The following is a 9672-nucleotide window of genomic DNA, read 5'->3' on the forward strand; positions in this document are numbered from 1 at the left end:
GACCAAGCTTTAACTTCCTGACTGATGTCTTGAGATGTTGCTTCAATATATCCACATAATTTTCCTACCTCATGACGCCATCTATTTTGTGAAGTGCACAAGTCCCTCCTGCAGCAAAGCACCCTCACAACATGATGCTGCCACCACCATGCTTCAAGGTTGGGATGATGTTCTTCGGCTTGCAAGTCTCCCCCTTTTTCCTCCAAACATAATGATGGTCATTATGGCCAAACAGTTCTATTTTTGTTTCATCAGACCAGAGGATATTCATCCAAAAAGTACGATCTTTGTCACCATGTGCAGTGGCAAACTGTAGTCTGGATTTTTTAAATGCGGTTTTAGAGCAGTGGCTTCTTCCTTGCTGAGCGGCCTTTCAGGCTATGTCGATGTAGGGCTCTTTTTACTGTGAATATAGATACTTTTGTACTTGTTTCCTCCAGCGCCTTCACAAGGTCCTTTGCTGTCGTTCTGGGATTGATTTGCACTTTTCGCACCAAAGTACTTTCATCTCTAGGAGACAGAAAGTGTCTCCATCCTGAGCAGTATGACGGCTACATGATCCCATGGTGTTTATACTTGTATACTATTGTTTGTACAGATAAACGTGGTACCTTCAGGCGTTTGGAAAATGTTCCCAAGGATGAACCAGACTTGTTGAGGTCTAGAATTTTTTCTGAGGTCTTGGCTGGTTTCTTTTAATTTTCCCATGATGTCAAGCAAATAGGCACCGAGTGTGAAGGTAGGCCTTGAAATACATTCACAGGGACACCTCCAATTGACTCAAATGATGTCAATTAGCCGATCAGAAGCTTCTAAAGTCATGACATTATTTTCTGGAATTTTACAAGCTGTTTAAAGGCACAGTTAACTTAGTATATGTCAACTTCTGACCCACTGGAATTGTGATACAGTGAATTATAAGTGGAATAATCTGTCTGTAAACAATGGTTGGAAAAATTACTTGTGTCATGTACAAAGTAGACGTCCTAACAGACTTTCCAAAACTATAGTTTGTTATTAACAAGAAATTTGTGGAGTGGTAAAAAAATAATTTTAATGACTCCAACCTAAGTGTATGTAAACTTCCGACTTCAACTGTATGTCAAGAATCTATTATATAAATAAATATGCACTGTATAAAGAGTAACTCAACTGCAAAGTACAGTAGTAGAAAGATAAGAATAAGCTGTCGAGAACACAGTATTTAAATACACAGCACAAAACCCCACGGCAAAAAGGATTGACTGGCAACCAGGCTACGGGGGAGCAGCCTCACCATTAAGTTTTGTAAATTTGAAAAGGCGTAATTTAAAAAGAAAAAGCCTACCTGACTGACGCCCTCACTCCTCCTCTTATCATTAACTACTTCCAGCCAGGTGTAGTCCTCCTCATCCATATCATACTCCACCTCCTCATCCAGCTCCTCTGCCATCTTTTCCACATACTTATAATACACTGGGGGCCTCCTGGAGGCATTGGTCAGAGTCTGTTTGTTGGGGGATGCGGGGACCCTGTGGTGCCGAACCTTCTTCCTCATCCTCAACACCTGAACAGCTGCAAGGAGAAGAGAAACAGGTACATAGATGTGTCTATATTGCAACAAAGTAAACAAGTATGAGGAAGACAACAGAGGCAGACAGAAATTACCATCACAATACAATGTCATTAAGTTAAAAAGACTGTGTAAACAAAGATTATTTTGACTGGTTTTACCTCCTAAGGGTGTGGTAACAGAGACAATCTAGACAAGCATCAACTGGTGAAGAAATTTGAATGGGCCAACATCTATCTGTTGATCGACAATAAGTGATATCAGTTTGAGGATTTAAAATTAAACAATGCTATGGAAATGTATTTACATTAGAAACTATAATGTATAATAGCTAGTGGGACTGGGTGAGCATCTACTGGGACATAAGAATAAAAAAGTGCATCGCAAAAATCAATGGCGGACAAGAGGATAGTAGTAATACTAGAGTAGAAAAGGCATGGCTTGTGTTCAAAAGAAACTCAGGTTTCCCATGACAGCAAAAGTATGAGACAACTGTTAACGTTATTACCACTGCTGCAGGGCAGACAGCTACTAACAAGGTCAGAGTTGAATTCGAAGTTCCAACAAGATAAATCTCTGCATTGGTTTGTATGTTGAACGCGTTGCGCTTTAGAGTGGTATATATATATATATATATATACATACATACATACATACATACATACATACACACACACACAGTCTGGTTATTATTATGGAGCTTTCAAGACTTGAAAGTGCTAGATCACGCAGTAAATAACAGAGCCTAAACATTACAACACAGACACAGGAAATGTTTTGGGTTGCTAGAGACAATCTAAATGTCGAATCAGTAACGTGTGCTATGCCATATTGTTCACACAGTCTGCGTAAAGCAAGGGGAGTGTTTACTTTAGCCTTTTAAAATTGTACCAACTTTGTTACACCTAGGAGTGGCAGCCAACTGAGCCAAGCACCCCACCCACCGAACTACACACTGCACCATTTCATTTACAATTTGGTCCGTTCGGAGGATGTTATGGTTCCTTCTAGCAAACTAGCAGCTGGCTGAAGAAAGAAAACAGCGATACCAACGAATAGCGCAAACAGAGGAAGCCAGTGTGGACTGTTCGGGTATGAAAAGCCAACTGACATTTACTCCTGAGGTGCTGACTTGTTGCACCCTCGACAACTAACGTTACTGTGATTATTATTATTTGACCATGCTGGTCATTTATGAACATTTGAACATCTTGGCCATGTTCTGTTAAAATCTCCACCCGGCACAGCCAGAAGAGGACTGGCCACCACTTATAGCCTGGTTCCTCTCTAGGTGTCTTCCTAGGTTTTGGCCTTTCTAGTGAGTTGTTCCTAGCCACCGTGCTTCTACACCTGCATCGCTTGCGGTTTGGGGCTTGCGGTTTGGGGTTTTAGGCTGGGTACAGCACTTTGATATATCAGCTGATGTAAGAAGGGCTATAAAAATACATTTGATTAGTAGCGAACAATAACATTAATGTAGCTACTAATGCTAGTTAGTTAGCTAACAACCTAACGTTAGCAAATGGCGTCAAACAAAACAAGGCAACGGAGCCCTTTAAACGTGTATTGTGCTTCCTATAACACATGCAGAATTAAATCAGTTACTGACCGACTATGCTCTTCATAATCCGTGATAAAATGGGGGGAAGAGCACACACACACACCTCAGAGCTAGAAACAGCTTTGCTGGTTGTAACAGATAGAAGCTTGTCAAAAGCCTTTGGAAGCAATGGCGATGTAGCCTGTTAAGAGATTGTAATTCCGCGTAAACAATGTTCTCATCCAACGGGAGATGTTTAGGCTTTTTCAGTAATAACATACAAGAATGCAGTTGGGAGCTCTCTGCGTCTTGCTAAATACTAGATTGGGTTCTATCATGCGTATAAAAAAGTATTTGCTCATTGATTGGCTTCCTCCCTATAGCCTGGAACAGTTTGGAGGCTGCAACTGCATGCTCGAGTTCCCCACAACAAAGCAGTGCACGACGCAATAGGTAATGTTGTAGAGTGTGTTCACACACAAATAGAACAATGAGCCCGATATTTCGTTTAACACTCACTACAAAATATGGCGATGAGAGGAACCGCAGTTTATGGCAGTGGGAGAAGATTGAGCTAGATGAATTTTGGCCGAAATTCTGCAAATTTGCTCACCGATTAAACATTTACAATAATCTCTAACAAACAGAGCGGACTGCGTTTTGTAGACTTTAGCCTTTGCCAAAGTTTTTTTTTTAAGTAGCATTGTTTAGGAGTGCAAGGGCGAATTGAGTTATTGCACACGCGCGCTTCAGACTGGGCGTTCCCTGACATAAATATGCAAATAAATGCTAGAACGAGCCAATAGGATTTCAGTAGCTCGTGCCTGGCTCTGCTCAATTTCCTCCAATTGGCAACGACAGGCCCTGGTATATCTTGGGTTAGTTATAAAAAACAATATCAGAAGAGGTCGTCACTAGTTACCATAGTCACGAAGTCAGAAGGCCCGCCTAGTCGACCAATCAAATGAGGGAGTGTGAGTGGTCATTTTTTTCTGATCGGGGCAACTCTGGTCTACTTATTGCTCCGCCCCATATTTAATACCACAAAAATTACAGGGTAGCCTATTCTGATAAGGCCGATGTTCTCCGCGGGTGCCAATAAAATAGGTTACTGTTCGCTCAATTAAGTTAAGAATATTGATTACTATTAAGACTATTGTCACCATTGGCTTTCCAAACAGTTTTTCCGAGAACGTATTTTTAAATATTGAAATATGCCTGGCTGGGTCAGTTTCACATGGCCCTTCCGACAGTAGGGTATGCGATTTAAAAACAATCCACAACAGTCTGTGGCCAAATTATGCTTTCTGGTGTAGTAGCCTATTTGTTAAACTTGTATTTATTTCTCTATAGACAGGAGTAAGCTAATTAGGCTAGGCCTATATAAGTTTGGCGATTTAATTCAATTTACTTTAGGGAAGGCTAAGGCCTTTTAATGTGGCAGAAGCACAACCAGTCATGATGTTTTCATCTAATTGTCAAACAATCACTTAACTAAGGCGTTTGCGAATATATTTGTTCACTCACAAAATAATTTCAACATTGTAACCCCAACGGTGTACTGTGCACCCGCAATTTGATGAATGGGAAATAGAGAGTTACAAAACACCTAAGTGTATTGTAATTACATTCTGTGATTGTCATGAATGAGTATCGACGTAACTTGTAACTCAGTTAAACGCAAAATGTGGTTTATCAAAATAATAATTATTGCGAACTATGACATGACTTAAACGAATTTGAGTATGTCGCAAAGAGAAACAATCATTTGCATCATTTAATAAACTCGCCAGATCATTTTCCATCAATGGATGTTGATTTAACTAGTTTGACTGCTATGATTAAGCAATAAGGCACGAGGGGTTATGGTGCTACGGGCTTTTCTTAAGCATGATGCCTCTATACAGCTGTTAGCTGTGGTATATTGGCCATATACCACCAACCCCCCACGTGCCTTATTGCTATTTTAAACTGGTTACCAATGTAAAAGTAATTCAACTTTGCCATGGTTTGCTTAGATACTTTTGGCCACATAGTGTATGTGGACACCTGCTCTCGAACATCTCATTCCAAAATCATGGGCATGAATATGGAGTTGGTCCCCCCTTTGCTGCTATAACAGCCTCCACTCTTCTAGGAAGGCTTTCAACTAGATGTTGGAACATTACTGCAGGGACTTGCTTCCATTCAGCCACAAGCGCATTAGTGAGGTCGAGCACTGATGTTGGGCTATTAAGCCTGGCTCGCAGTCGGCGTTCATTCATCCCAAATGTGCTTGATTGAGTTGAGGTCAGGGCTCTGTGAAGGCCAGTCAAGTTCTTCCCCACCGATCTCGACAAACCATTTCTGTTTGGACCTCGCTTTGTGCACGGGGGGCATTGTCATGCTCAAACAGGAAAATTGCTTTCTCCAAACGGTTGCCACAAAGTTGGAAGCACAGAATCATTTAGAATGCTGTAGAATTAAGATTTCCCTTCACTGGAACCAGTGGCGGTCAGTGTCGTTTAAAGATGAGGTAGGACGTTTTATTTTTTTCAGAAGCTTGGCCTTATTTCTATTACAGCATATTGGATGACTGTCATTCATATTCCATTCCCCCAGTTCAATGTAACACCAATCGGTTTAAGCCTACATGATACTCAAATTTTCTCTATACCCATCGTGAGTTTGCGAAAACCTTGCCTATGAATGAAAGTTTACAACATACTGTAGGTGCACTCAGGTCAGTGTAACATTCAATAGTGCCTTGCACACTCTTGCCTGCATCTAGCTGATTTAGGGTGTAATCATTAGTCCAACAGTTGCAAATGAGAGTTTCTGTTGGACAAATTCAGGTATAGTATGTTTATCCCCGTTTCGTTCTGTTTGCTTCCGTTGAAGAAACGTTTTTCAACAGAATCGGCGGAATGAATACACCCCTGATCACGAGAAAACACAGTTCACTTTCATAGCAGCCAAGTTGTATACCTTCTCACATCTATGCGCTCCCCTCTTCTCACCTTTTATCTTAGCTTATGGACTTCAATGCACAACACTTCAGCTGTATGTGACCAGGTGAAAAAACCTTTCCAAACCACATCATAACCGCTACACACAGCCTACATCATTGTCACCATATTAAAGAAAGTAAAGTCAACATAGCTAATATAATTAATGCGTTAGTAAACCTGCTATAATCATACAGTAATGTTACAGTGTACAGTCAGTAAGCAGTTTATCACTTACACCGGTGGGCCCTGGTGGCATAAAGCCGTGCTTCTACACCCACATTGCTTGCTATTTGGGGTTTTAGGCTGGGTTTCTGTACAGCACTCTGTGACATCAGCTGATGTAAGAAGGGCTTTATAAATAACTTTGATTAATTTGATTGACGGCCTGGGAATGTGATGAAAGAAATAAAAGCTGAAATAAATAATTCTCTCTACTATTATTCTGACACTTCACATTTTTAAAATAAAGTGGTAATCCTAACTGACCTAAGACAGGGAATTTTTACTAGGATTAAATGTCAGCAATTGTGAAAAACTGAGTTTAAATATATTTGGCTTGGGTGTATGTAAACTTACGACATCAACTGTAGTTGAACCACACTTTACAGACTAACTCGGGAAGCTGGTTGAGAGAATGCCTAGCATGTGTAAAGCTGTCATCAAGGCCAAGGGTGGCTACTTTGAAGAATCTCAAATATAAAATATATTTTGATTTGTTCAACACTTTGTTTTGGTTACAATATGATTCCATATGGGCTATTTCATAGTTGTGATGTCTTCACAATTATTTGACAATGTAGACAATAGTAAAAATAAAGAAAAACCCTTGAATGAGTAGGTGTGTCCTAACTTTTGACTGGTACTATATGTAAATAAAGTATCTGTTTTTCACTTTTAATAAATTAGCAAAAATGTCTAAACCTCTTTTGCTTTGTCATTATGAGGTATTGTGTGTAGATTGATGAGAATTTTTGTCATTTTTTAAATCGATTTTAGAATAAGGCTGTAACGTAACAAAATGTGGAAAAGGGGAAGATGTCTGAATATTTTCAGAATGCACTGTATATAGTGTAGATGCAGGTAGCCTGTAGCCCCTGATAGGCCTACATGTTTTTCAGATAGTCAACAGTAGCCTAGGCAAAATGTAGGCAAGATGTAAACTGAACGATTTAGCAGCTTGCTTAATTCAAATTAACAGACTAATTTATTCAACATGAATAGTTTGGTGATTTTGAGGTAAGAAGTGCTTGTGTTTCCCAATATCCTGCTGGAATAGGCTACTGAGGATGGGGTCGTAATTTCAATCACTGAATAAATTATAAATAATATGTATATGAACTGAATATGCTTGTCAAGAACAGCCAGTGTTTATTTAGTTTTATCTGTAGTCTAATCTGACTAACTGTTACCATCAATCTAATGAGTTTTAACAACTGATCGGCAATTGCCACAAAGCTTTGATAACTTCCAATTTAATTAACTAAACATGGCTATTAGCACAAGGCTACAACAACAATACACTGAAGTTATAGTCTATTTATTAAATCCGTTTGCATGCTCCAGGTAGGCTACACAAGTGGCACATATTGATTTGCAATGACTCCAATGACAGTCATTTCAACGTCAACATATGTATTATATCAAATGGTAGCCTACAATGGCATATAAATAAATAGGCTACTTGATGGCCAACTGATGCAAATTTATTATTTTCCACATTTAATTGTCAGTTTCATTGAGTACTTTTCCCCATAACAGAAGCACATTAATGAGTTCCATAACTTCATTTTCAATTTTCCAATTGCTCTTAATGATAAGTTAATACAACCTGTAAAAAGCTCTCCCCTCTCACTCACGGACTCAACCAATTGTGGAGGCATGCTGCAGTGCTCTCTCAACACACACACGTATGGGGGGTGATAAAGGCCTTACATTCTGCCAAGGCAATGGTACCACCGTGTGGCTGTCGGTTATCATTGAACATCTGACTGACATTAAATGATCCCAACGCCTTGACGCCTGCGTGTCAATAAACCTAGGCAACAGTACCACCGTGGTGCTGTCGCCTACCATTGAACGTATAACTCACATTTTCCGGTCACAACTTGTGGACTTGTTTATTTGATGCTGTGCGGTTTGTTGCTAACGTTACTTTGCTACCTACCAACTTTACGTTATTTAATTAATTACCGTTTATGTTTAAAATATTTCCCTCGCTCAACTTTTTTCATTCCACTTTTTCACCACGGACACTTTATCTGGACATGGTTCTACAGGACATCCACCAGCCGAAGCTAAGTAGTAACATTAATATTATGCCTTCTAATTGCAGTCGCTGTACTCATAATATACAGGAGAACGATTGCCTTATGGTGAGGATAGCTGTGGTGCAAGCCCAGCTTCAGACGCAATTGTTAGGCAAGGGTCATTTAAGTGTAGGAAAGGATGAAACCGTGTTTGTGCCACCAATAAGTATAGAAAGTAGTATAAATGCCCTTGCACACTCCCCGCAGCCGGACAATTTTCTCATGGCTTCTGGAAGATAATGCTGTAGGAATGCTTAACCTGCGTCGCTCATTCAGCCGACAGAAACCTTTCAACCAGTTCTTCCCATACGAGATGCCGAAGCTTCCCACCATTAGCTCTGACAAATTAAAAACCCTAGTTGCTGGCAACTCCATTACCCGCAGTATTAGACTTAAAAATAAGCGTCCAGCGATCAAATACTGTTTACCAGGGGCAGGACTACTGACGTTAAAGCTAATCTGAAGATGGTGCTGGCTAAGGCTAAAACCGAAGAGTGTAGAGGGTATAGGGATATTGTTATCCACGTCAGCACCAATGATGTCAGGATGAAACAGTCACACCAATGATGTCAAGATGAAACAGTCAAAGGTCGTCACCAAGCGCAAAATAGCTTTAGCGTGTAAATCAGCTAGAAAGATGTGTCAGAATCGATTAATTGTCTCTGGCCCCCTCCCAGTTAGGGGGAGTGATGAGCTCTACAGCAGTCTCACAACTCAATCGCTGGTTGAAAACTTGTTTTCTGACCCTCCCAAAGATAGAATTAGTTGATAATTGGCCCTCTTTCTGGGACTCACCCACAAACAGGACCAAGCCTGGCCTGTTGAGGAGTGACGGACTCCATCCTAGCTGGAGGGGTGCTCTCATCTTATCTACGAACATAGACAGCGCTCTAACTCCACTAGCTCCACAATGAGATAGGGTAAAGGCCAGGCAGCAGGCTGTTAGCCAGCCTGCCAGTTTAGTGGAGCCTGCCACTAGCACAGTCAGTGTAGTCTGCTCAGCTATCCCCATTGAGACCTTGTCTGTGCCTCAATCTAGGTTGGGAAAAACTAAACATAGCGGTATTCGCTTTAGCAATCTCACTGGAATAAAGACCTCCATTCCTGTCATTATTGAAAAAGATTGTGATATCTCACATCTCAAAATGGGGCTACTTAATGTTAGATCCCTCACTTCCAAGGCAGTTATAGTCAATAAACTAATCACTGATCATAATCTTGATGTGATTGGCCTGACTGAAACATGGCTTAAGCCTGATGAATTTACTGTGTTAAATGAGGCCT

At 40.4% G+C, this 9672-nt stretch overlaps 1 pseudogene; it reads right to left on the reverse strand.

The window, feature by feature from the left end:
• The window catches only part of LOC115133250 (bromodomain-containing protein 1-like), a 32079-nt pseudogene extending 22679 nt beyond the window's left edge, over window positions 1-9400 (reverse strand).
• Window positions 9401-9672: the final 272 nt, after the last annotated feature.

The sequence above is a fragment of the Oncorhynchus nerka genome, linkage group LG8 (genome assembly GCF_034236695.1).
Source record: "Oncorhynchus nerka isolate Pitt River linkage group LG8, Oner_Uvic_2.0, whole genome shotgun sequence".
NCBI lineage: Eukaryota > Metazoa > Chordata > Actinopteri > Salmoniformes > Salmonidae > Oncorhynchus > Oncorhynchus nerka.